The 24,176-nt window shown below is 54.4% G+C and overlaps 1 protein-coding gene and 1 long non-coding RNA gene across 9 annotated transcripts in view; one reads left to right on the top strand and one right to left on the bottom strand.

Annotated features, from left to right (window-relative positions):
- LINGO1 (leucine rich repeat and Ig domain containing 1) overlaps window positions 1–24,176 on the bottom strand; it is a 208,870-nt gene that overhangs the window by 24,511 nt on the left and 160,183 nt on the right. The gene's annotated exons all lie outside the window — the stretch shown is intronic.
- LOC129014337 (uncharacterized) lies at window positions 4,466–11,976 on the top strand. The gene is made up of 3 exons (XR_008494199.1): window positions 4,466–4,663; window positions 9,111–9,229; window positions 10,574–11,976. It is a non-coding gene; the product is annotated as an uncharacterized LOC129014337 (long non-coding RNA).

The following is a 24,176-nucleotide window of genomic DNA, read 5'->3' on the forward strand; positions in this document are numbered from 1 at the left end:
CCCACCCCCCTTAACTGGGGCATCCTCTTCCCTAGCATTTACTTCATGCTTGTCTTGTCATCGATAGCTTTCTCAGCCCCTCAAATCCTCTCCCCTTCCAATTCAGGTCCCTGTGTGTCCCCCTCCTTCCAAAAACCTGCTGAGAACCTCACCTTCCCCTCAGGCGGGGCTGTGTGTCCCTGGACACCTTTCTGAGTCTCAGTTTCCTCCTCTGTAAGATAATGTCGGTTTCACGGGGTGATGTGAGGGTCTCATGACTTAACGTGTGGCTGGTATCTACCTGATGCTGATGTAGTAGGAGCTTGATAAATGCAGGTATTTTTAGGTGATCATACTGACTGTCATGGTCACTGGCTGCCTCCTGACCCCTCCTCTGTAAAGTCAGGGCTCTATCCTAAGGTTCCTTTCAGCATTCCCACTCGGAGACACCTGGACATTCTCTGTCGCCTGAGAATCAGGAACACCCTGAGGGCATGGATTCATCTTGTCTCCTCCAGTTTCCACAGCCAGCCCACAGCCCTGATTCCAGAGGGTCTGATGTCTGCAAATTACACCCGACTGAAGTCTCTTAATCAGGAAGGCCCAGTAGATTCCCCTAGAGAGGAGGGCCAGGGCATGGGGGCAGGGATACTCTTGAATCCATACTTCTTACTCCCTCTCACCTTGGGGCTTTGGGCACCCATTCCTCCAAGGAAATGTTTCAGCACCAGTGACATGTCACTTGTCTAGAAGCAACATAGTCAGCAGCCTCCCCTCCTGGGAATCTCACTGGGAATCAGGGGAGGCCCAAAGGCTCTTGGAGAACTCAAGACAGAAGCCCTGGCAGAGAAATGAGGTCTGGGCCTGGCCCCCACTCAGTGCTGCCATGGCCCTTCTGCACTGGGTGGCCTGGCCGCTGTGTTTACAGTGGCTGAGAAGCAAGAAATTGGTCTGGGGCCAGTCCGTAAAGGGCCCCTCAGCACTACCCCCCTGAAGTCCCTCCAGGAAAACACCCAGTGTTCCTGACCTTGAGTTACTGTGGGATGCAGTTAGCTGTTCTTAAGAAGTCAAGGAAGTGTGCACGCCTTTAAAAAAAATTAAATTAGGAGCAAAAACAAAAAAAACAAATAGAAAATGTAAGGAGATCACTCCCTGGCTCCATGGGAACTTGGGCTCTGTGCTTGGCAGAGAGGCTCCTCCTGAGAGCCTGGCTCGGCTGTCCCCATGGATCATGTCAGGGGGAATTTGAGCTAATGTGTGCAAACAGGCAGCACTATTAGCAAATCCATTCATTAAGCGCTTGCCTTAAGTTCTGTTGTGCAGGAGACTTGTTTATTAACTTAAGTCAGAGCCTGTTATTAAGTCAAAAGCAGCATAGTGTCTCAAAAGGTGCCCAGCATCAGGGCCAGGCAGTCTTGGGTTCCAGTTCTGACTCTGCCTCTGACTCCTGTGTCACCCTAGGCAAGTCACTTTACCTCTCTGAGTCTCAGTTGCCCAGTGATAGGCAGCCCCTAAGAGGACTCCCAGTGGTCCCTGCCTTCTGGTATTGCCCTGCTTGTGTAATCCCCTCCCCTTCAGTGTGGGCTGGATCAGTGGACCCACTTTTAGTGAATAGAATACAGCAGAAGTGACACAATGTCACTCCTGAGATTAGATTACAAAACAACTGTGGTTTCCATCTTGTGTACCTTTTCTCGATCACTTGCTTTTTGCTATGAGGAGGGCCAGTTGCCATGTTACGAGAAGCCCACATGGAAAGGAACTGATGTCTCTAGTCAACCCCCCATGAGGCCCTGGGACCTTCCAATAGCCACTCGAGTGAGCTTGGAAACAGCTCCTCTTTGAGTTGAGCCTTGAGATGACTGAAGCTCTGGCTGATGTCTAAATAGGAGCCTTGTGAGAGACCCTGAGCTAGAGGTACCCAGCTAAGCCTCACCTGGATTCCCAACTTACTGAAACTGGGAGGTAATAAATATTTGCTGTTTTAAGCTAAGTTTTGGAGTGACTTGTTATGCAGCAATAGATAACTAAACTCATGCTCCATCTGTAAAATGGGTATAATAACTCCTTTCTCCCAGTGTGGCGAGGGCATTGAGATAAGGCAGGCAAAGTGTCTGCTCTCAAGGGGGGCAAGGAATGGCCCGGCAACTTGGTGGTTATCCAGTAAAGGTGAAAAGATGCACACCCTACGACCCAGCAATTCCCTGAGGCATGAGCACATGAAGGCAAGCAGAGGAGCGCGCATGGCAGGATTGTTATAGCGAAAAACAGGAAATGGCCTAAGTGCTCATCATCGGGAAAAGGAATGTACAGAACGTGGTACATTCGCACAATGGAATACTATGCAGCAGTGAAAACAGCTATGCTGGAGTTACTTGCATCAGCATAGGTGATCTCATAAACACGATGTGGAGGAAAAAACATATGTACAAGTTATATCATTTATCTCAAGTTTAAAAACAAGCCCCAAGCCCTATAAACTGAATATGGATACCTACAAATATAGGAAAAGTATTAAAACATGCAGGACAGTGATTAATACCAATTCCAGAGGACTGTCACCTCTAGGGAGAGAGAAGGGGAGGTGGCAGAGTCAGGTCTATCCTGATCCCCACACTTTGAACCCCATACCATGAGCAGCACGGTGGTTCTAAGTGTGTTATCCACTCACTCAGCAACCCGCTCAATCCTCTCAGCAACGCTATGGGCTCCCTTCTATTACTATCTCTTCTTACAGTGGGGAAATTGAGGCACACAGAATCCAGGGTGATATTCCTGGGCTTTCCAGCCTAGCGGGAAGCCAGGGCCCGGTTCCTCACTCTGTCATTAACTTGGAGGAGTCCACATTATTTCCCTGGCCTCAGTTTATTTTTCTGTGACTTGGGAGACACTCACTCCTTTCCCTTGATAGGTGTGGCTTGAGAGACTCGCAAAGTCTTGATAAATCAACCTGGAATATTTGCAGAGACCCTGTGAGCCAAGCCTGGTCCCAGCTACATGGCAGGGGAGACTAAAAACAAGGAAGTGTGGACAAGAGAAGGCTTAAATAAGACAATTCAATCCAACGTAATTCAGTATGGTTCAATTTCACATGGGCTCAATTCACGGACAGACAACGGGTGAGGTTAAGGATATTGCTTGAGCACCTCTGGCACGCTAGGCCACATACTAGGTGCTTTTACAAATTATCTCATATAAGCCTCAATCACACCCTGTAAAGTAGGGACTGTTATTATCCTCATTTAGCAGTGAGGAAACAGGATCAGGGAGGGTGAGCAACTTCCCCAGGTCACACTGACAGCTGAGATTGTCAGGATGTACCCTCCCTCCATTCTGACCTGTCCTCTGTTTGGTGTTGGGGACATAGACGGACAGACCAGGCCTTGGTGCCCACTGGGGGATCTCGGGATCTTGGCACAGACCAGGAGAGTCTGGAGGAGTCCAGAGGAGGTGGAGCAAACAGGAGAGGCTTCCTGGGGGAGGAGGGTGAAGGCAAATGCTTCAGTGGGCTCACTGGTGGTGAGACAGGTGGAGGCATCCATCCATTCATCTCCTCATTCATTCATTCATTCATTCATTTATTCATCAAATGCCAAACATTTGCCACAGTTTTCTCTACGCCCCAAAGCCCATGGTCTGGCAGGTAAGACTCAACCTAGTGTGATCCAGGCTGAGGTGGGAGAAGTGGGGGTGGGGCTGCACACACACAGCAGGCAGGTCAGACATCCAGGAGGAAGCAATGGCTGAGCTGAAATCAAAGGATGGGTTGGGATCAGTCAGGTACACAGAAGGTAGAGGCTAGTGCTCCAGGCAGAACAGCAGGTGCAAAGGCTGGGCCCTGGGATGGAGGGGAGAGACAGCCAGCCCTGAGGAAGGCCGCTGCTGGCCAAGGAGGTGCCAGCTCAGCTGAGAGCGGGGTGTGGGGCTGAGGCTGCCACCACCTCTCGCCCAGGTAGGGTGGCTGCCTGCCTTCTCCTCCAGCTGATGGGTCCCCATGCCATCTCAGCCCTGTTGGGTAGGCTGGGCCCCTCTCCAGAGAGATTAAGAGCAGGGGAGTTTGAACCATAACGGTGCATGTAATTATGTGCAAAAACGAAGGAGTGCTCCTTAATAATTGATGGTGGGAGAGAGTAAATATCGGCAGAGGCACCTGGCTGCATCGCCCCAGCCCGTCTGGCTGGGACCCAGGGTGGCTGCTTGGCCGCTAATATGCCTATAAATTATTGAAGTTATAAAGAAGAAAGCAGGTGTCATGTCGCACCCATAAACAGCTTGTTAGCTAAGACTAACGAAGGGGCGGCCGGCCTCTTGGCACTGCATGGGCTCCCCCTACACCCTCCCTGATTACAGAAGGAGACAGATGAGGAGTGGGCGTGGTAGGAGGCTGAGAGCCTGACTGGCCCCACACCCTGTCTCCCACCATCTTGACCCACTGTGGAGTCAGGTGGTGCTGGGAGAGAGAAGAGGCCCAGAGACACAGAGAGCCAGAAACGGGGCTGTGGCTGTCCCAGCACTGTGGGTTCAGATAGCAGCTGGACAAACTTGCCACAGAGGATGTCAGAGGTCCTGCCCAGCCTGATAGGCTGAGGCCAGCTGGGATGCTGGGAAGAACTAGACACTGGGGTCAGACACTCAGGGTGCACATCCCAGGGAAGTCACCTGTTGGCAGAGTGGTCTTGGGCAAGTCACCTGCCCTCTCTGAGCCACTTTCCATTCATGCCACCTGGGGATACTCATGCCTATCTTGGAGGGTTGTGGGAAGGGTTCTAAGAGCATATGCGTGTGACATTTCTTGTGGACAGTAGGTCCTCATGAATGGGGCGCTCCTCCACCTCCGCCTTCCACCCCCATCTCAGGGGCTCCTAATTAGATCAGGCCTAATGAGGCTTCCCTCCGCCTGGCTGTTTACGCTCCATTAACACCTGAGTCGAGGACAGCAGTGGGAGGGGAGACAGCTGCGGAGGGGGAAGGTGTCCAGTTGCTAGGGCTTGGTTCATCCTAGGCTTCACCACACACGGGGGACCCCCACCCCCAGGGAGTGGAGGAGGGAAACAGAGGCAAGCCTCTGCTCTGGAGTCAGAGCTGCCAATAGGGAGAGGCCCCATGGTGTGGGGAGAGGGAGGAAGGAGGATAGAACAGCTGGGAAGGTTGGCATTTTGGCTCCTCTATGTGAAGAGCTTGGAAGCCCACTTCCCCTCAGGCCGGGGTTCTGCAGTCTCTGAGATGTTCCCTTCCAGGCAGCCTAATTTGGACACTTAGGTGCCCATGGAGTGCTCAGCTCTGCCAAGGGCCACACGAAGGCAAGGAGGGCAGTCTGGGCCTAGGGAAGGTGCCCCTCTCCCCAACCTGGCCCTAGGAAGCCCTTCAGAGCCCCCATAATCTGCTCCATACCACACAGGGAGCAAGGCTGGGACCGGCACTTGGGCTTGGGCAGCAGACAGGTTCCTCTCCGGGTCCGGAAATCCCCCAGCAGGGCATTACTTCTGCAAGTGGTTCCCTTCTCCCAGAGGAAAATAGGGCATCCCGAAAATTCTTATCAAATACACTTTGAGCCTCTTCTCCCAGGGGTCCTCTCTGCTCCCCTTATCTCACTTGTGCAGCCTTGGTCTATCCTGCTGAGGCCTCTTTGCAGATGCACAGAGAGGTGCCTTAGCTGCCTGAGGCCACGCAGCAAGTCAGCAAGGAAGCTTGTGGAGCCTGGGCTTGGTGCCTCTCCCCACACCACTGGACTTAGCTCTGGGAGGAGACAGAGACTCACACTCAGCGCACTCTCTGACAGTCACTGTGGTATGGTGGTGTGGCATTCCCAGGAGCTCTCTTCCTGCCCAAGAACTTCCCGTGCCCTGGACACCTGCCCGTCTGTCACCCGCTTATCAGGGTGGGGGCAGCTGGGGCTGGCACTTACAGTATCAGTCGGGGCGGCCTGGTCAGAAAGGGGATGGAGATGTCTTTCAGGTCCCCTGGATGGTGCTGGGAGCAGGACGGCTGTGTGGGCTGAAACAGGCAGGAGAGCAGGGCTGTCCACAGGGTCAGGGGAGACCCAGGGCCCCGGGGCAGGACTGGGGACAGAGGCAAACCTCAGGGTAGGGAGGTCCACAGTGGGAAGGGCCCTTTCACCTCCCTGTCTAGGTCAGACCTTGATAAGGGCTGCTGGGACACCAGCAATGGTCCGGTTACAGGGAGGCGCCGAGAGGCCCATGGGGCATCGGGGTTGGATGGCGGGACGGAAAGCTGGGAGCCTCAGGCCTGCAGAGCTTCTGCAGGGGCTCTCCTGGCTCCTTGGCCTGCCACCCACTTCCCTGCCATTCTCGGGCATGCCATCCCTTTGGTTATGGGCAAACTGTCCGAGAAACTCCCTCATCACATGGGGGGCATGGAGGTGGGGGTACTGAAGGTGGCCACCCCAGCACCATGGTTCAGGGCTTAACCCCCAGAGGGCAGCACCCACAGCCCTGGCCCAGGGGCAGCAAACCCAAGGGAAAGCTTCCTTCCCGAGTCTGGTGCCGCGTCCAGGGAGGACAATTTTCATTCCCACCTCTTCCTGCTCCAGCATGGAAGGGGGCAGGGGGTGACAGCTGTAAACAGGGAAATGGGGGCGGGGGTGCAATGGCTCAAGGACCTCCTGAAATGTGGACTCCTCTGGGCAGGGCACTCGGCCAAGTCCCTCCCCGCTCCGCCCTCATTCCTGAATGTGGCACCTGCTCCAAAGAGTGGTGAGGACACGCCGGGAGAATCCATCAGAGCCTCGGGGCAGGGCCCGGCACTCATGAGCCCTCCAGGGGAGAGCCCTTGTGACCGTGAGTCTAGCTGGGGCAGCGGCGTCTGCTTTGCGAATGTATCTACTCTGGGGAGTTTAGGAAGGACACGTAGCTGTGTTGTGTTGTAGATCTCTGTGGTATGTGTCATGTTGAACATGTGTATGGTGTCTCTGTCGTGTGTGTCAGGGTACGTGTCCCGAGCAGAACTTTTCTGCAGCTCCTTCACCAGTCCACAGGCAAAAGCCCCCATTCAGGGCTTCCTAGCTATGCTGGAGGAGCCACAGCTGTACCCAGGCTGTGCCCTCTCTCTCCATCCCTTCTCTGCCCAGGCCATCCTGGAAGCACAACCCCCTCAACATGGCTGCCCCGAGCCTGCAGGGAGGTGGCTGAGGAGGGGGACCCTGGTTCCAGGGGTCCCCAGACAGGCTTGAGCATCTACCTGCTTCTTCTGAGCCCACCACCTGCCTGTGGTATTTCTGTCACCTGGGAAATAAGGACGGCATTGGTGGAGGTGCTAGCGATACCAGGAGAGCAAGACAGAGCCCAGGACATGGACCTGGAATATGACAGGCAATGGGCCCCAGAGCAGAGCTAAGCCCAGGGGCAGGCTGAGCCCGGGTCGGCCTCTCACTGGCCACTTCGGAAGCTGAGGGACACAGCGCTCGCTGGCTCCCTCAATCCCTCCAGCAAACACAGAAGTGGCTGCTGTGCCCATTTCACAGACGAGAAAACTGGGGCTAAGAGGGGTGAGGTAAGTTGCACTGGTGGAGCCAGGACCAGTGGCCAGGCCTGGCCCTGGTGACGAGCGGTTTAGGGTTGGATAAAGGGCCCCTGGGTGGGCTCTCCTCTATGGGATAAACAATGTGGCTCAGGCCGGCAGCCCGAGGTGGAGAGATCTAGAAGGCCCCAGACGATGGGAGGGCTCCCCACACTCTCAAATCAAAACATGGGCGTTTACACTCAGACACAGTGTGTTCACACCACCTGCTGGGGCGTGAAAACCAGCCATAAATACCTGCATGCTGGTGGCTCATCAGGAGTGGGGAGAGAGGCCTGGTGCGCTCTCAGGAAGTTCCCAGTGACTCACAGGCTGTGGACCCCTCTCTGCACTTCCAGACACCCCTCCTCCCAAACATACACGCTCAGAACAGGCGGTGCAGGGAGCAGTGCCCACCCATTCCCAACACCAGGGGCTGAGGGCACTGGGAGGAAGGAGCCCTGGCCAGCCAGCTTGTAGGGACTCCACACACTTGGGCTTGTCCCAGCCCAAGACGCTGGGATGGCAGGCCCCAGGGCACACAGTGGGGTGGGTGGGATAGGGTGGAAGCATGGCCCTGAGGCCCACTCCTTATCACTGCCTCTCTCCCAAGAGCTACCCAGGCCACTCAGTAGAACAGTGCCCATCTCTCTTTCTAGGCTTAAACTTGGCAGCAGAGTCACATTTACTTAACGTGCTGAAGGTAGAGCAAGGTGGACGTGCACGCCTCATGGCTAACGATAAATGCCAGCTAATGCCTGAAGTGTGGAAAACATCGTAAACAAATTCAGGGCTACTGTGTTCATCCTCCCATCCCTAGGCCAGTGGGTCTCTGACTGGTGAACACAGGGCTGCTGCCTCCATGGGCCTCAGTTCTGAGTCTGCCCGCACTCTGCATCCCATACACGTCTTCCTGGTCCCACCAGAGAGCTGGCTCCAGAACCACTTTAGAAGAGCTGGTGGCCTTTCCTGAAGCCAGCCGTGTGCACTGGGAACTGAAGTGTAAACAGGAGCAAAGCTCAAGGCCTTGCTGGTAATTCTCCCTTTGTGGTGGACATTAGCTAACCTCACTCACGAAGGGGACAGCCCAGGAGTGTAAGATCCCAAGTGCCCTTAGACACCTCCACTGCCTGGGGGCGCCAGGTGGCCTCGGTGTGGCTGGTAGCCCAGGGTGAGTCCTGTGAATGAGCAAGTGCATGAGCGGCCTGGGTTTCTCCATCTGCAAAGCAGAGATGGTGTCTGCCTCATTTAGAGGCTGGGGAGTGGGCGAGATAAAAGGGTGGTTGAAGGGGCTTCAGCAAGAGCCTGGTGGCGTGTGATGGAACAGACACCCAGCTGCCAAGGGGCAAATACATCCACACCCCTGCCCCACCTTCTAGGCCCAGTAAAGTAGTAAAATAGTCAATAAAGGCACCAATTGTCCCCAACTGTGTCTAGCTGCACGTCAAGGAAATGTGTCTGGTCCAGGCATGTGACCTGTAAGGGACTCCACCCCGCCCTGCCACACAGCAGTGGGTGGGGGACCCAGACCTACATGGAGGCGCCTCCCCAGGATGGACGTGGCACCCATGCTGGCCACCCCCTGGTTTCGTCCCCATAGGAGTTCTGCCTCCCAGCACCCCTCTGTCACGGTGACCAGGGCTAGGGGGCAGGGAAGGCGAGAAGAGGGAGGAGACCCTGCTGTGACTCATAGCAAAGTGAGAGCTTCTTCCCTCCTCTCTGCACCCCAAATACGGTAAGTCTGTAAGCAGGTGGGGCACACACAGGCAGGAACCTGAGGTTTCCCCCACTTCCAGGAGGGACAGACCAGGGGCCAGCTCTCTCTCCTTGGGGCAGATGTGGCAGAGCATAAACCCACCTTGTCCCCTGCCAGGGTCTGCCCTGATTATTCGTTCATCTCCATCCCCACAACCTGGGGCTTCTCTGTCCCCAGGAGCACCCCAGGAAGGGATGGGAGCTTTGATAGTCAGAAGTGACTGGACGGGATTAGCTGACAGCCAGGGATGGTGGGCTCTTCTAAACTGTGCCCAGAAAGGAGGCAGACCCTCACTACAGAGCCTGGGAAACATTAATAATGTCTAATATCTATCAACCCTTTCCCCTGGGTCAGCAGACACCAGGGCCGGCCTAGAATCTAGGCATTTACTCATTTCATACTCTCAATGGCCCTATGAGGAAGGTTCTGTGAGTATCCCCACTTTACAGGGGAGGGAACAGGCATGGGGAGGCTAAGGAGCTTGCCTAAGGTCATGGTGAAGTGAGCAGTGGAGCTGGGACAGGAGCCCGGCATTCACTCTAGCTAACAAGTATGGAGGTGCGGGAGGGCTCGGGGCTGGCGGGTGTGGGGTGGGGGGCTTGGAGCTCTCTGGTCCACTTGCCTAGTTTACAGGCACTCCCACTGAGGCTGGAAGGACAGTGTCAGGAGCTTCACTGGTGGGAGTCTAGGGATGGGCAGGGTGGCTCTCGGATCAGGTCCTGGTTATGCCCCCTGGACTGTCCTGTCCCTGACAGGAGACATTAGGAAGCCAGGGATGAAAGGGTCAGTCTGCCACAGCACAGTCCAGGGGAGAGGTAGACCCAGCTCACAGGAAGATCTGACCCAAGGTGGGTGGTGATCAGATGTGGAAGAGAAGGGAAAGCCAGCTGGGGGTGGGGTGGGGGGATGGAATCCCAGGGGTCTCCCTGGAGGAGACAGTCTTGCAGGAGTCGTAGGATCCTGACAGGCAGAGAGGGGGTCAAACTAGCAGGAGGGAATGGCAGGTGTGAGTGTGGAGGCTGGACAAAGTGGAGTCTGCACAATTACAGTGCTAAGGATCACAATTGCCTTTGAACCCAGGTTCCTGCAGGGTGGGCCTGCTGGCAGCTGGCAGGTCAGAGCAGGGGCTGGGTCAATGGCAGCCTTGCGGAGTGCTGTTCCAGGCAGCCCAGGAAAGGTCCTGGCAAAACCTTGCACACCTCTGTGCTCCCCCGCCCCACGCCCTTCTTGTCCCTAACTGCTTTGCCCTTCCCTCTCACCCCTCCTTCTCTTCTTTCCTTGTCTCTCTCTCATTGTTCCCTTTATTTTCTTTTTGGCCCTCAGCACTTTTCCTGGAAGGGAACAGCTGGGCTGCTGGAGTCACAGAGGAAATATTGTTTTGGCTACGTTGCACATTCCCTTTCTCTATGAAAATTGCTGCCACCATTGCTAACTGATGGACGGACAGTGAGATATCTATTTCCTTGCCTCCTTCTTTCCTCCCTCTCTGGGCTCTGTCCTGAGGCATCTGGGAAGGAAAGGGCAGTCAGACAGCAGCCACAGGGAGAGGGTGGTAAGTGGGGAGGACTTTGGTATCAGGTGTGGGTAGCTGGGGCCCTCAGTATCATCATTAACCCCATTTTACAGATGAGGAGACTGAGTCCCAAGATCACCCAGATACAATAATAATTGTAGTATTAACATTAACCATAAAAGTTAGCATTGAAGGAGCACCGGCTGCGTTCCAGGCACTGTGCTAGACACTTCACACGAAGTGAACCTGTGAGGCAGATCCATGACTGGCAACAGTGTACAGAGGGGAAAACTGAGGCTCAAAGAAGGCAAGTCACTAGCCCAGCTACTGTCACACAGCCAGGCCAGTAGAGCGGCAATGTCCACTCACACAACCATGCACATGGCCACTGTGTCAGCTGCACACCTTCCCCACTCCCCATCCGGCTGAAAACTGGTGGAGCTGAGCTCTGAACTCACATTTGTCCATGTTCTTACTCCAAGGCTGGGCTCTACTCCCATGTTGACTGTTGCTGCCAAGAGAACTTTAAACAGCAGTTCTAGCCACAGCAGGACCCAGCCTGATCCTGGCCCCAACCTGTGGTCAAAGGGGACAGAGATCCAGGCCCAGCTTGTCTCAGCTTCTGGCCTGACCTCTTTGGGCCTCAGAGGCCTTGCTATGAAAGGGGGAGCTGTAGGTAGAATAAATGAAGTGGGACTGAGGCCCCCCGGGACCACGCTGACTCACCCATGGTGGCCCAGGGCATACCCATTTCCCACGGGTCACCCCTTGTGCACCCTGTTCTCCAGGGCTGGAGACCTCAGGCAGACCCCTGATTCTCTGGGACCCCAGTCTGCTCCCTGCTGCCCTGCTAAACAGAGTTCCCAAAGAGAGAGACAACAGGAACCCAGGCCTTGGTCTCAAACCTGCAGCCACACACCCCAGTGGCCTCCAGGAATCCTGCACACACATCCCAGAACCCCTCAGCTCTGCACGTGCTATTGTGGGTCCTGGTCCATGGAACCCCAAGTCCAAACATAGGGAAGTACCTTTCAGACACATCCAAGAAATGACCCTTAATCCTCCAAGCTAAGAGAGATCATCTGGACTAGACGTGGTAGTGACATAGGCTAGCAGTCTGTATTGTCTGCAAACCCAGAACTGTCCTTGGCTGGCCAATGTAAACGTGTTTTAATAGCAACACACACGGTCATATAAATGGGAATGTTCTAGGCAAATGTGTGGTCTATGTAAATGTTCATAAATTCAAAGTAAACATGTTGGGCGGTGATGCCTGTATACAATGTAAATGTCCATTATTTGGTAAGACAGAGGACTTTATGAAAGATACGTCTGGCTGATGGAAACACACACATGTGCAGTCAGTGGAAATGCCTGTTTAGTACAAATGAAAGGTTGAGACAAATACCCACGTGAGTCTGTAATATGGGACCAACCATCAGAGATGGAAGTCACCAGGGAGAAACAGCAAGGTCATTTCCACCCAGGGACCAGGAGAGCAAAGATTCAGGGGTACCACGTGGAAAGAAGAGAGTGATTTGGAGGAGGAAGGGGGTTCAGGAAGGAGCTGAGGGGTAGGGCACTCTGGCTTCTGGGTCAGGGTAGAGAGCTGGGTCAGCTGGGGCTAGGGGTACTGAGGAAGGTTTCTAGCTGGAGGACAGAAACCAAGGGAACCCAGAGGGCAGTTAGGGGCTCTGGAATCCGGTGCGGCAGGCAGGACTCTTGCTGAGGCTGGACTCTCACAGCCTGCCCCGCCCCCGAGTGCAGCAGCCCCCAACACTGCTCATGGATGAGCAGGTGATGGCCACCAAGTGGAGAGTGGAGATGATGAGAGGGTGGAGATCTTTCCCCCCGACTCCTACCACCAACTCTATCACCCCAGGGGGTTGGTTATGGCAAAACACAACTAGAGAGCCAGCAAAACTTAGTTCCAGGTCCACCCAGCCACTGGGTAACATTGGCCAATGCCCCCCAAATCCCAAGCCTCAGTGTTCTCCGTGGAAAATGGGAGAGGTGATAAATACCACCCACATGTTCTCACATGAGCTCAGAGGTAAAAGGGCTTTGCAAACTGTTAAGTGGTGAACAATGTGAGATGAAGGTGCTTTGCTGGCCCTGGGGCTTTGTTGCCAATTAACAGGCACTGGGGTGGCCGATGTGATGTCTACGGCGTGGTGTGTAAGCCTGTGTACAGCACGTGCATGCATGTATGTGTGTATGTGTTTAAGACTCAAGGCTTTCAGAGACTATGCCATGGAGGTTTGAAGTGAGGGGGAAGAGAAGGAATAATCTTAAAAGCAAAAAAAAAAAAATATTATGTGTCAAAAGGAGTGGAGAGGCTTAAATGGCTCCCAGGTGGGACACAGAATAAAATAGTCCCTGCTATTATTTTGTGATTGTCTCCATGCAGGGAAGACTAGCAGAGGGTCGCCATAGCAACCCTGGGCATCCGGCAGGGGGCAGCCTGGACCCCACAGGTTTGTCTGGGCTGAGCAGTGTGAGTCAGCCCATCAAAACCCAGAGGCCAGGGCTGGGTTCAATCTAGGCAGGACCCTTGTCTGTCATGGACTCCCATTTCCTCCTGTTCTGCAAACCACACCCGCAATGGGGAAGAGGGCAGACTGGAGTTGCCCAGTAGAGGGGCTAGGCCAGGGTAGGACTGGGGGCTGCATCCAAAGATGGAGAATCTCAAGATGGGGATGGGGTGAAGGCAGGGGCTGAAGGTATGCTGGAGGCAGTGAGGAAGTCCTGCAGGGTGCTCACAGAGGGCAGAGGCTGTATATGGCTAACACAGGTGATAGGATAAGGACTGGGAGGTGGGGTATGGGAAAGAGAGGGTGGGAGAGTCTGGGTGCTGGAAGACAGGGCACTGTGTGGAGGCTTGGGTTTGGTGGCTCTCCCAAGCCCATCCCTGAGCCTTTGCTACTGCAGGGCAAGTAGACATTTCAGAGGCTAGGTCCAGAGTGGATCTGGCCTCACTGATGGGCTTCAAAGGTAGGGGTCAAGAAGAAAAGGAGTGTGGAGAAGGAAAATCCTGACGGGAAAAAAAGCAGCTATAGCAGATTCACGTATTTGGGTGCACGTGCAGAGGCCACTTTTGGTGGAAACTGCATTGTAGGGAAGAGAGAGTTCTCCACTTGTGGAAAGGTAGCTGTGAGCTTGCTGTCTGTTTCACTGCTGTATCCCAGAGCCTGCCATTCAAGAAATATTTTTTGAATAAATGAATGAATGACAGAAGACTGAATGAACAGTGCTCAGAAAGCTACATGGAAGCTCTAAGGAGGCGTTAACATCCTCTTTCTGAAAATTTGCAGGCTGCATTAGAACTAAGCAAGCTATTGATACCACACTGACCTAAAAATAGCAAATGGCGAAGTCACTGGCCTAGGAGGCTGGAGAATCTTAACACCAGGTGGCCCAGGGCATACCCAGAGCTTCTGGCAACCTAAATCCGGAAAAAGTGGTAACGGTTCCATCTGGTCAAATGACAAAAGCCTAAATTTGTATCAAGTAGTGGCTGATAACAGTCAATTTCTACCTAGAAGGCACTACGTTGGATTTAGGTGTTCAGGGTTCTTTAAGTCATGCTCTGAATGAATAAGCAATGATTCCAAAGTATGTGAAGCTAGCCTCACAGTTTGAAGTCCTTGAAATCACACTTTCCAAACAGCTTCAAATGAAGAACAAGCTCATACAAACTCAAGAGTGCTTGATCGATGAGCAACTCCAGCAAGTGAAGACATCACAGTCTGGGGCAGTGCGTGGCTGACCCCTTTACCTGTCGAACTAGCTGCTTTGGCCCTTGTTTCAAGGGAAAAGGGCTCTAGAGGAATTGGGGGTTTGGTGCTCTTAAGGTTTGAGGTCTTTGGGTCTCTGGGTTTGGTCAGGCCCTTAGAGACTGTGGGCTGAGGCTGAGCAAGGGTAGCCTTGGGACATGTCTCAAACTCTGGTGAAGTCAAGAAAGGCCACAGAGTGGAAAATCCAGAATCTACATCCCATTCATGCCGGAGCCCTGTTCTATCCACTCTCTGAGCAGATGTCCCCCTATGAAGGCCCAAGAGACTCCTGAAAAGCAGGCACGAATAGACCGCAGAGTTAAACAGTGCAAGGGCATGCTGTGGACCCACCCACTTTGGGTACATCTTTTGCCTTCCCTGTGAATCAGAAAATCAATGGGATAGACTATGCCTCACAGGGCCACCCTAGGGATCGAATAAGATGACGGATACCAAAGTGCTTCATTAACAATAAAGTGCCAAAAAGAGTTACTACTATTCTTGTTGCTATTATTGATTCATTGGGTAGAAGGGGGGTCTGTTCCCAGAGTCCCCGGGGACTTGAAATCTCTGGGGCTTCCAGGGACATCCCTTCTCTGCACTATGAAATTATGACTGACAGCTCTTCCGTCTTCCTGAGCAACTCCAACATCTCTTACCTACAGCTGCAGCTGGGGAAGGAGTGTGTGTGTGTGTGTGTGTGTGTGTGTGTGTGTGTGTGTGTTGCCAGAACACGGAAATCACATTTCCCTGTGTCAATATATCCTCCAGGTGACGTCTGTCACTCACACCCACTCCAGACATACCCTACCTCTCAGCTGTTGCTCCTGCTGTTCTCCACCTGGAACCTGCTCCCATCTCTGCCCAGCTAAGTGGTTCAGGGTCCAGCTTCCATTCCTCCTTCACCAGGGAGTCCTCCTGGATTTTTCCAGCCCAGTGGTGGTCAATGGCCAGCACAGTGCGGGAAGAGGGAAGGAAACTGGGCTTAACCTACAGCCTGTCCGGTCTGTGCCATGGCTGGCAATCAGTGAGCCTTCCTGGAGGGAGTGTGCCTCTGTCGCCCCACCTGGCTTTTGTGTTTCCTTCCCTGACTGTGAGCTACTGCCAGGGAGTGCATGGTTTGACCCTCAGGGCCCAGCCCGGTGGGTGTAGGCCCACACAGGGTGGATGGATCAGGTCTCTCTCCTATTTGAGCCACCTCAGATTGGGAAGGGGGAAATGCAGATTGGCAAAGAAGCTCTCAGGATCCCGATGTCAAAGGTGGGGACACGGACATAGGCCAACCCCTTAATTGGGGGAGACTGAGTCCCAAAGAGGAAAAGTGACTTGCCCAAGGTCACACAGCCTTGTGGTTTTGGACTCAAGGTTGATAGTCAAGGTGGCTCTGGATTCCAGGGGTCTCGAGGCCCCATCTGCTGCTCCGGGTTTCTGTGAGCTCAAGTGACCCCAAAGTCCTTAGTCACTGTCCGTACCTGTTGTTCTCTCCCCACCAGGCCTTGGCTACTCATCTTGAACTGACCTCAGACTCTAGGGCAGACCTGTGGCCTCCAGCCAGGGAGGATGGTATCTTCCTGAGGAATGAGGGAAGTTGCTGAGTGACAGGGGCCTCCCCAGCCTGGTGGGCCATCCAGACCACCCCAGGCCCTCTTGGTATTGAATGGAACATTTGTTGAGTGAAATTGAATTAACTGTTCGATTGCAGGAGATGTAATTTGATCTGGATCTTATGAAGCCCTTAATAAAGTCAAGGTATTACTGGTATCTGCTGCTTTTTCATCTGTTAAACGAGGCACGGGACTAGGGGCAGGTTACTCAGCTGGGAGTGAGGGTGTCTGTCCGCTCTTCCCGCCTTAGCTGCCACCATGCCATGTGCCGCTTGGGAAACTGCTACTTGTTTCTACACCAGAAGCAAAAGTCTTCCTGCTCAACATAGGGAGTGCCTATCAACCCTAACAGTCCATCTGAAAGAGATGGCTCAGAAAGGAAGGGGGGTTGGATCTCTTTGGGGCTGGGGGTGGAGGGGAAAAGAGTAACATTTATTAGGTACCTTCTGTGTGCCAAGCTCCCATTCCGTTCAGCTCACTGAATGTTCACAGCATCCCTGTGTGCTAGTTGCCTGTGAGAGTCATTAAGGAATGTTAACTAATATACCAATTTTCTTCCTCTTGGAACTTGGTGCGGAACTGCAGTTCTCTGTCCCCTTTAACATTAGGTATGGCCATGTGACTTGCTTTTGGCCAATGACATGTTAGTGGAAGTTACAAGTATCACTTACAAGAGAAGGCTTTAAGACCCAGGGTGGCCTTGGCCATGCCTCTTCCTGCTGCCATGGTAACTGGATGCACAGGTCGAGATGGCAGGCACTTTCTCAGCCTGGGGTCCTCAATGAGGAGTGGATATCCCATGCTTGGAATGGGGGTGAGAAATGACCATGAGTTGTTTGAAATCTCTGAAATTTTGAGGCCGTTTGTTACTGCAGCAAAACCTAGCCTAGCCTGACTGCTCCAGTGCCACTATTTTCTGGATGACAAAAGGGAGGCTCAGAAAGGTCCAGAAACTTGCTGGGGGGAACCAGAGTAAGTGAGTGGCAAAGTTAAGAGTCAGTCTTAATCCACTGGGTGCCAAGACCATGCTCTTCCCTAAGTAGAGGGGTCCTGGGGCTACCTCAGGCTGGCTAGGTATGGTTAGATCCCAGCTGGTGGGGATTGGGGATGGGGTCTCAGCACCTATTTCTCCTAATTTCCAACCCATCACTTAGCACAGTGCCCCTGAAATCCTCACTGTGGCCCACTGGAGATGCTAGAAAGGGGCCTTCAGTCTGTGAGAGGTGGAGGGAGTCACAGAAGAGAGACCTGGAGAGGTCATGGAAAGGGCTCGAGAGCTGGGTTCTAACCCTGGCTCTGCTGCCACTGGCTGGGTAATCTTGGGTAAGTTACTGTCCTTTTCTGAGCCTCAGTCTTCTCATCTGGTGTCAAATGGAAATAATGCTACTTCCCTGGTTATTGTAAGAATGAAATGAGATGTAAAGATCTTGGCACAGAGTAGGCCTCAATACTTGGGCTCTGTTGCTATTGGAGGCACCAGCCAGAGCTGAGGTGGCCCTGATGCTCCACCCCACCGCCCTTTCCTCTCTGCTCAAGGGAACAAAGCCAGACTTCTCTCCTGTTTTCCCTAGACACACCCTAAAGGAGGCTTGCCCATTCATCTCATGGGTTCCCACTCAGTCCCTAGGGGAGGGAAAAACAGCCATCCATAACTCCATTTATAACTGGGAAATGGCAGTCCAGAGGGTGTCACACCGAGGAAGCTCTGAGAGAGCAATGTCGCAGTGCTGGCTTCTCTTCATGGCAGCTCCATTTGCAGGGTCTGGAGGGAACTTCCTGGAAGGAGGGCTGGTTGCCCCAGACACAGCAGGTGAAGTTCCAGGAAGAGGAGCTGGAGAAGAGCTAGAGATTCCACGGGGTCGGTTCTGCTTTAGAGCTGCCCATGTGGTCTGGGTTGGGCCTAGGCTGGTTCTGCCCCAGCTCCCAACTGCCTACTTAGCATTCATAGACTTCTTCCTCCCATCCCACCTTCTCCTCTGCCAGGATAGCCCCTCCCTACAATGCCATCTCCCCAAACATGGACACACTGGGTCCCACCGTCACACCTCTGCTCAAGGTGGGCACTCCTCCGGGATCAGGACCACATCTGTTTGCTCCTCCCTATGTCCCCAGTGGATGCGGGCAACCATGACCTGAGTGACCATACCAACAGCAGCTGCCATTTAATGACAGCCACTCTGGCTGCTCCACTGGCTGCACACCACAGGAAACCTTCAAGGTAGGTACCACCATCCCCATCTTACAGACTGGAGACACTGAGGCCTAATGAGGTTCATTTGCCAGGGGTATGAAGAGATGGAGCCAGATTCACACCCAGGTCTGTCTACCCCAAGCCTGTGTTCTCAGGAAACCCAGCCCCAGCCCCTGACGAGACGGTGGGGCTGATGGGTGGACGCCGGCCTCTCCTGCCAGCTCCCCACCTTCTCACCCTCCTCCCAGCCTTCTCCTCCCCATTACTTGCCTCTGTGTAGTTTCCTGTTCTCCAAGCAGCCTTCCACATCTGCCCCGGCCACGTGGAGTTCCACTGCCAAGCTACTAAAGCCCAGGAGGTCTGCTGTGGACTCGGGTTAGGGTGGACTCCTGCCCCTACTGGGACCCTGGGAGCAGGGTCTGCGTCCTCTACCCTCTGCTGCTTCCAGCGTGGCTGCCCACAGGGCTGGGCACTCAGGGGACAGGGGTGACAGTAAGGAATCCAGAAAGGGCCCAAAGAGTTGACTTGAATCTCAGGCAGGATGCAGGGCTGTGTGTTTTAAGGAAGAGGTTTACCCAAGGCCTGGACAACGAATCAGAGGGAACTCCAGACCCCACTTTGGCCCTGGACTGAGCTGTGGGGAAAGGAGGTCCCTGATCAACCCTTGCAGCCCCAGACAGCTCCGCTGTTCCCTCCTGGCTGCCTCTGACTCTCTCTCTCTCCCTCCTTGTCTTTTTCCACCCCCTTCCTCTGCCCTTTTTCCCTTCCTAAAAAACACAGAGAAATGGGATTCAGAAGCCTACACCGCCTGCGAAGTATGGTTCAGCCTCCCCAAAAGAGGAAATGCCAGTGTGCAGGTTCTCATGGCAACTCCAGCTCCTCCCCCCGCAGCCGCCCTGCGCCCATATGGTGAGACTCGTGTGGCACCGGCTCAGAGGGGCCTTGGGGTCTGGGGCTTGGGCTGCAACGGGGGCCATGTTGGTTCCCTCGGCTGCCCTGTCCAGAGCTCACCCTCCTGGGCACACGAGACCACCTCCTGCAGGGACTCCCAGTCCTGTCCTTGGCCCTGCCCAGGATATAGATATGTGGGGTGATTTTCAGAAGCTGCCCCTGCCTAAGTGGGGGGCTTTCTGTGGTCAACAGCACTCTGGGGCAGCCTTTGAACTCTGCTTCTAGCTCCTACCGGTAGAAAAGAGTGTGTTAGGCACCCTCTGCCTCCCCCGTCCCTCTGGCTTTGTCCATGATACATGCCCTAGACTTGGGAGTTCCATGTTAGGTGTGGAGGGATGGGGAAAACAGGAGTGCAGCCAGGAGCTGGTTTCTTTGTCCCTGGCAGTGGCACCCTGGCTGCCAGCCCCACCCCATCCCAAGCTACTGCACAGGTACCCAGCAGTCCTGGTCTCTGAGCTGTGGAGTGAGGGAGCAAGGCTTGAGCCCTCGCCTTGGCTGAGCTGCCCCAGGACACTGTCCCTTCATGCCCCTAAACTCTCCCCATGCCCACCCAGGGCAGCTCCTACCAGCTGTGTGGACTCTTGGTTTTCGAGGACAGTTGGCATTTCCATGACATATAAAATGGAAGCTAGTGCCAGGCAAGCTTGGGGACTGGAGGGATGGCAGCTGAGGAGCAAATCTTCTAAGGCTTGATACTCATCCTGTCTCTTTTCCTAGGGCTCAGACAGACAGACAGGGATGCCTGGGTCCCTGGTACTGCCTGGCTCCTCCTCCCTCCCCTGACCTCAGGGTAGCTGCCCCAGACCTCAGCCAGCCATGGGGCATCTTGAAAGAACCACCCTGGGCAGGCTAGGTGGACGAGGGGCCGGGGGTGGGGGAACGCAAGCCCCAAGCCCAAGGACAGTGAAGGTTGGGACCCACTCAGTGTTTATGAATGTGGCCCCTCCACCACTTGGGGCCATTCTCCCTGGGTGCCCTGAATCCCCAAACTCCCCATCTTGATCCCTCCTGCACACTCTGCATTTTCAACCCCTCTCCCCAGACATTCCCATGACTATCAGAATCAGGGAACCCCAAAGGGGATAGGCTTGACCCCTAGGAGCACACAGATGGGGCCCAGAGAGGGTTAGAGCTCTACAAGGTCACACAGCGAGCCTGGGGTAAAGCCGGGCCCAGAAGTAGGTCCCCCGCCTCCCTGCCCAGGGTCCTCTCCAGGGCCCAAGCCGCTTCCTCTGAGGATTTCTCCCCCTCAACTGAAGGAAGGAGGGATGGATGTAGGGGGGCAGGGAGTAGAGATTCGGGAACAGATGGGCTTGGAGGCTCCGCCGCGGGGGCTTGAGGGAGGGGGAGGAGGCCCGGAGAAACTGGAACTGTTACAAAGTTGCGAGTTAAAACATTCTTCACACTCCCGCCTCCTTTACTGTTCTGATGCACCAAGACGTGACAAAAATGTGTCAGATTTTTAAAAAACCACACACACACACAAATGCCAGTCCCCGTCTCTGCCGCCCGCCCAAGCTTGGGCCATCTGTTTCCCGGGGGTGGGAGGGGAGTGGGGCTTGGCAGTCGGCACCATCACTCTGGATGCCCCCAACCCGGGGTCTGGACCAACGGCCTGGCCCAGAAATGGCCCTCAGGTTACAGTGGGATGTCTAGGAAGGTGAGGGCTGTGACACTTCTCCTTCAGCAGCGCCGCCCTGCCCCGCCCACCCTGGAGTCCGGCGCACGCCCGGCCCTTCACACCGAGCTGGGCAGTAGCCCTTCTCTTCACTTGCTGTATCTGGGGGCACTGGGGCTTGGAGAGCCCTCTCTGGGACTCCCAAAGCCCATCCTTGTAGTACAGATGGGAAACTGAGGCCCAGAGAGGAGAGGCTTGGCCAGGTCCACAACGAAAACAGTCTGTGTACACGCTTCACCCATTCGCTCAACAAACACTGACAAGGCATGCTCTGGTGCTGGTGCTGAGCACCGTTCTCACCACACATGGTTCTGGGCAAGGGGGACTCAGTGCTGAACCAGCAGATGCAGGCTTGTTCTCCAGCAGCTCAAGGCCAGGGGAAGGCAGCCGATCCTCGAGTAATAACAGACTGACAAACTGGGACTTCCAACAAAAGAAAGAGGAAGAAAAAAAAGCAGGCAGGCCTGGCAGTAGGGACTGGAAAGAAATGAGGGTGACCAATCATCCCCATTTGTCTGGGAATGTCTGCTTTCAGCACTAAGAGTTTTGCATCTTAGGAGACACCTTGGTTCTGGGCAAACCAGGATGACTGTCACCTGAAGGCTACTTTAGGTTGAGTACACTTGAGCTGAGTCCTGAACATGATGAAACCAGCAATGTGAAGATCTCGGGCGCAACAGAGGAGCTGGAAGACTGAGCGAGGACGGAGTGGGAGAGGAGCAGGGGAAAGGGAGGCAGGCAGATCACAAAGGGCCCGTGGGCCCTGGAAGAGAGTGGAGTGGAGATTTTATCTAGTCACAGGATTCAATTTTATTGTGGTCATTGAGTCAAATTAGGGAGCAGCTTGGTGCAAAAGTCACAGATTGTAAAGAATTTTAAAAATTCATTAAGGTTGGAGCCCTGGGGGCAAGGGCAGTAGCTTGGGTGCCTGGAGAAGCTGGCCGGGACTAGATGTGAAGCTTCCTCAGGGAGCTGGGACTTCAGCCGTAGGGCAATGGGAGACACTGAAGCATATAAGCCGGGATTGATGGGGTTAGATTTGCAAGGAAAAAACCCTAATGCTCTGGGCTGGTCATGGCTCTGTACAGGACCCTTTCTTGCCGTCCCCAGAACACCATCCACCACTGTCCCCACTCCCAAACCTTAGGGAGTCCTGTCATCTTCCAAGACCCAGCCCAAATGCCACCTCTTCTAAGAAGTCTTCCCTGACTTGCTGAGAGAGACAGGTGCAATCATGCCCTACCTAGGGCTCCCCCATTCAAAGACCCTCAAGCAGAGGTCTCAAGGGAGCCCTCATCACAATGGACACCGTTTCAGTTCCCACTTTGTCACAGCGGATCCTTAAGGCCATCTGACCAGAACCACGTTCCAGTTGTGGACATGGAGGCTCAGAGAGGGGATGTAGTTTGCCTGAGACCACACAGCAGTTGAAGTATGAGGTCAGTTCAGAACCATGTCGCCTCTGTCTGAGTTCAGAGTCCCTGGGCTCCTGCCTACAGGGGTAGTGGATGGGGAGAAGCAAAGAGTGGCCAGTCACCTTCCCACAGAGGAACAGAGGAGTGGTCATTACCATGGTGGGCTGGATGGGATGGGCCGTGGGGCATGCCACCTGGCCAGCTGGCAGATTTATAATGGAAGTCTCCCAGATCAATTACTGTATTACCAGGCAGCCTGACCTTGAAAGCTGGTGAGGGCGGGAGAGGCTGGGGTGGAGTGGGGTGGGGCCAGCCTAGAGCAGCTGCCCAGCCTCCTCCAGCAGAGGGCACCCTGGGAACCAGGAGACCTCCTGGTGGAGAGGAAAGGGGCGGGGCCTGGAATCCTACCATTATTGCACATTCTTCTGTTTAAAATAGTGAAAGTCCTTGTTAGAATGCAATAAACCCTTCCCTACACTATGCTCCAGGAAGAGATCGTCAGACCATTCTGAAGAGGAGGAGTTGGCACAGTTATTTCTCCTCTCTGGGCCTCAATCTCCCTGCTGGCAAAATGGGGATCCTCGTCCCAGCTCCACTCACTCCATAGGGTTCGTTTGAGGCTCATGGTGAATAGGCTTAGAAATGGGCCCCTGGGCATGTCCAGCCTGGAGTAGAGTCAAGGGTGTCCAGGGCGCCAGGCGGAGGTTCAGCCATGGTGAGACGCGGAGGGGTGCCGAGGCCTCAGAGGACATTACTTCTGATTCCTCCCATGGTCTGTGTGATGATACTCAGCGCCAAGGGACTTTCTCAGGGGTGCTCTGAGATCCTGAGGGGAGGGTGCCTGGCCTGGAGCCCCACCCTTGCAGGCACCTCATGGGAGAATGGTGAGCCCTGGGTGGAGCAGAGTCTCCCTTGCCCTCCCAAGGCGACTTCAGCAGATGCCTGGCATGGTTTGCAGCAACAGCTGGGCTCTATTCTCTGTACCAAGTGGGAGCAGGGATGGAGCCCTGGAGGAGGGAGAAGTTTGCCTCTTGCTCCCTCAGTTTCCCTTTGTCAACATTTCCCCTTAAACTCCCACCAATTAGAAATCCATTTGGGCTAGTGGATAAATTAAGGGACTTCATACATGCACAGTGTTTAGAACAGTGCCTTCCTGGCCTGGGTGGACAGGCAGAGAGTGGAGGGTGAGTAGCCTTCAAGGGCTGAGAGTCCATCTGTAGTTTTCCCAGTGTCTGGTTTGGGAGCAGAGGAATGCACAGAGGCAGGGATGAGATCTCTGCCTGGAGCACAGGCCTCTTCCCAAGACAGGCGGGAGGGAGGGAGGGAGGGAGTGCTGCGGCTGCGCCTGAGCCTGGCTGCCTGCTCACCACAGTGCTGGGCACTGCAGGGAGAGTTTGGGGAGATAGGACAGGATCAGGGGGTGATTATGGGCAAACAGAGTGGAAAATGAAGGCCTTCAGCTGGCAAATGAGTTTAACAGAAATGAGATGGGCAGAGGCAGTGATGAGAATGGCAATGTTGGGCAAAGGCAAGCCGATTTTCAAACTGGCCCGGGTGGGCAGGCTGGGGTGGGTTAGCTTCATCCCTTGCCCTCAGCAGCCAGCCAGGTTGCAGGGACAGTGCCTGAGCCCCCAGACCCACCCCACACCAAGAAGGCAGAGGGACAGAGAGATCTTTGGATTGACAAGATCCTGCATGAGTGGTGGGATGAAATTAAAGCTAGAGGGATGTGGTCAGACTTGCAGAAAAGTTCTTGGACAGCATGGGAACAAACAGGGAAGGCTGGGAAGTCCTGGGG

Source organism: Pongo pygmaeus, chromosome 16, assembly GCF_028885625.2.
Source record: "Pongo pygmaeus isolate AG05252 chromosome 16, NHGRI_mPonPyg2-v2.0_pri, whole genome shotgun sequence".
Lineage (NCBI taxonomy): Eukaryota > Metazoa > Chordata > Mammalia > Primates > Hominidae > Pongo > Pongo pygmaeus.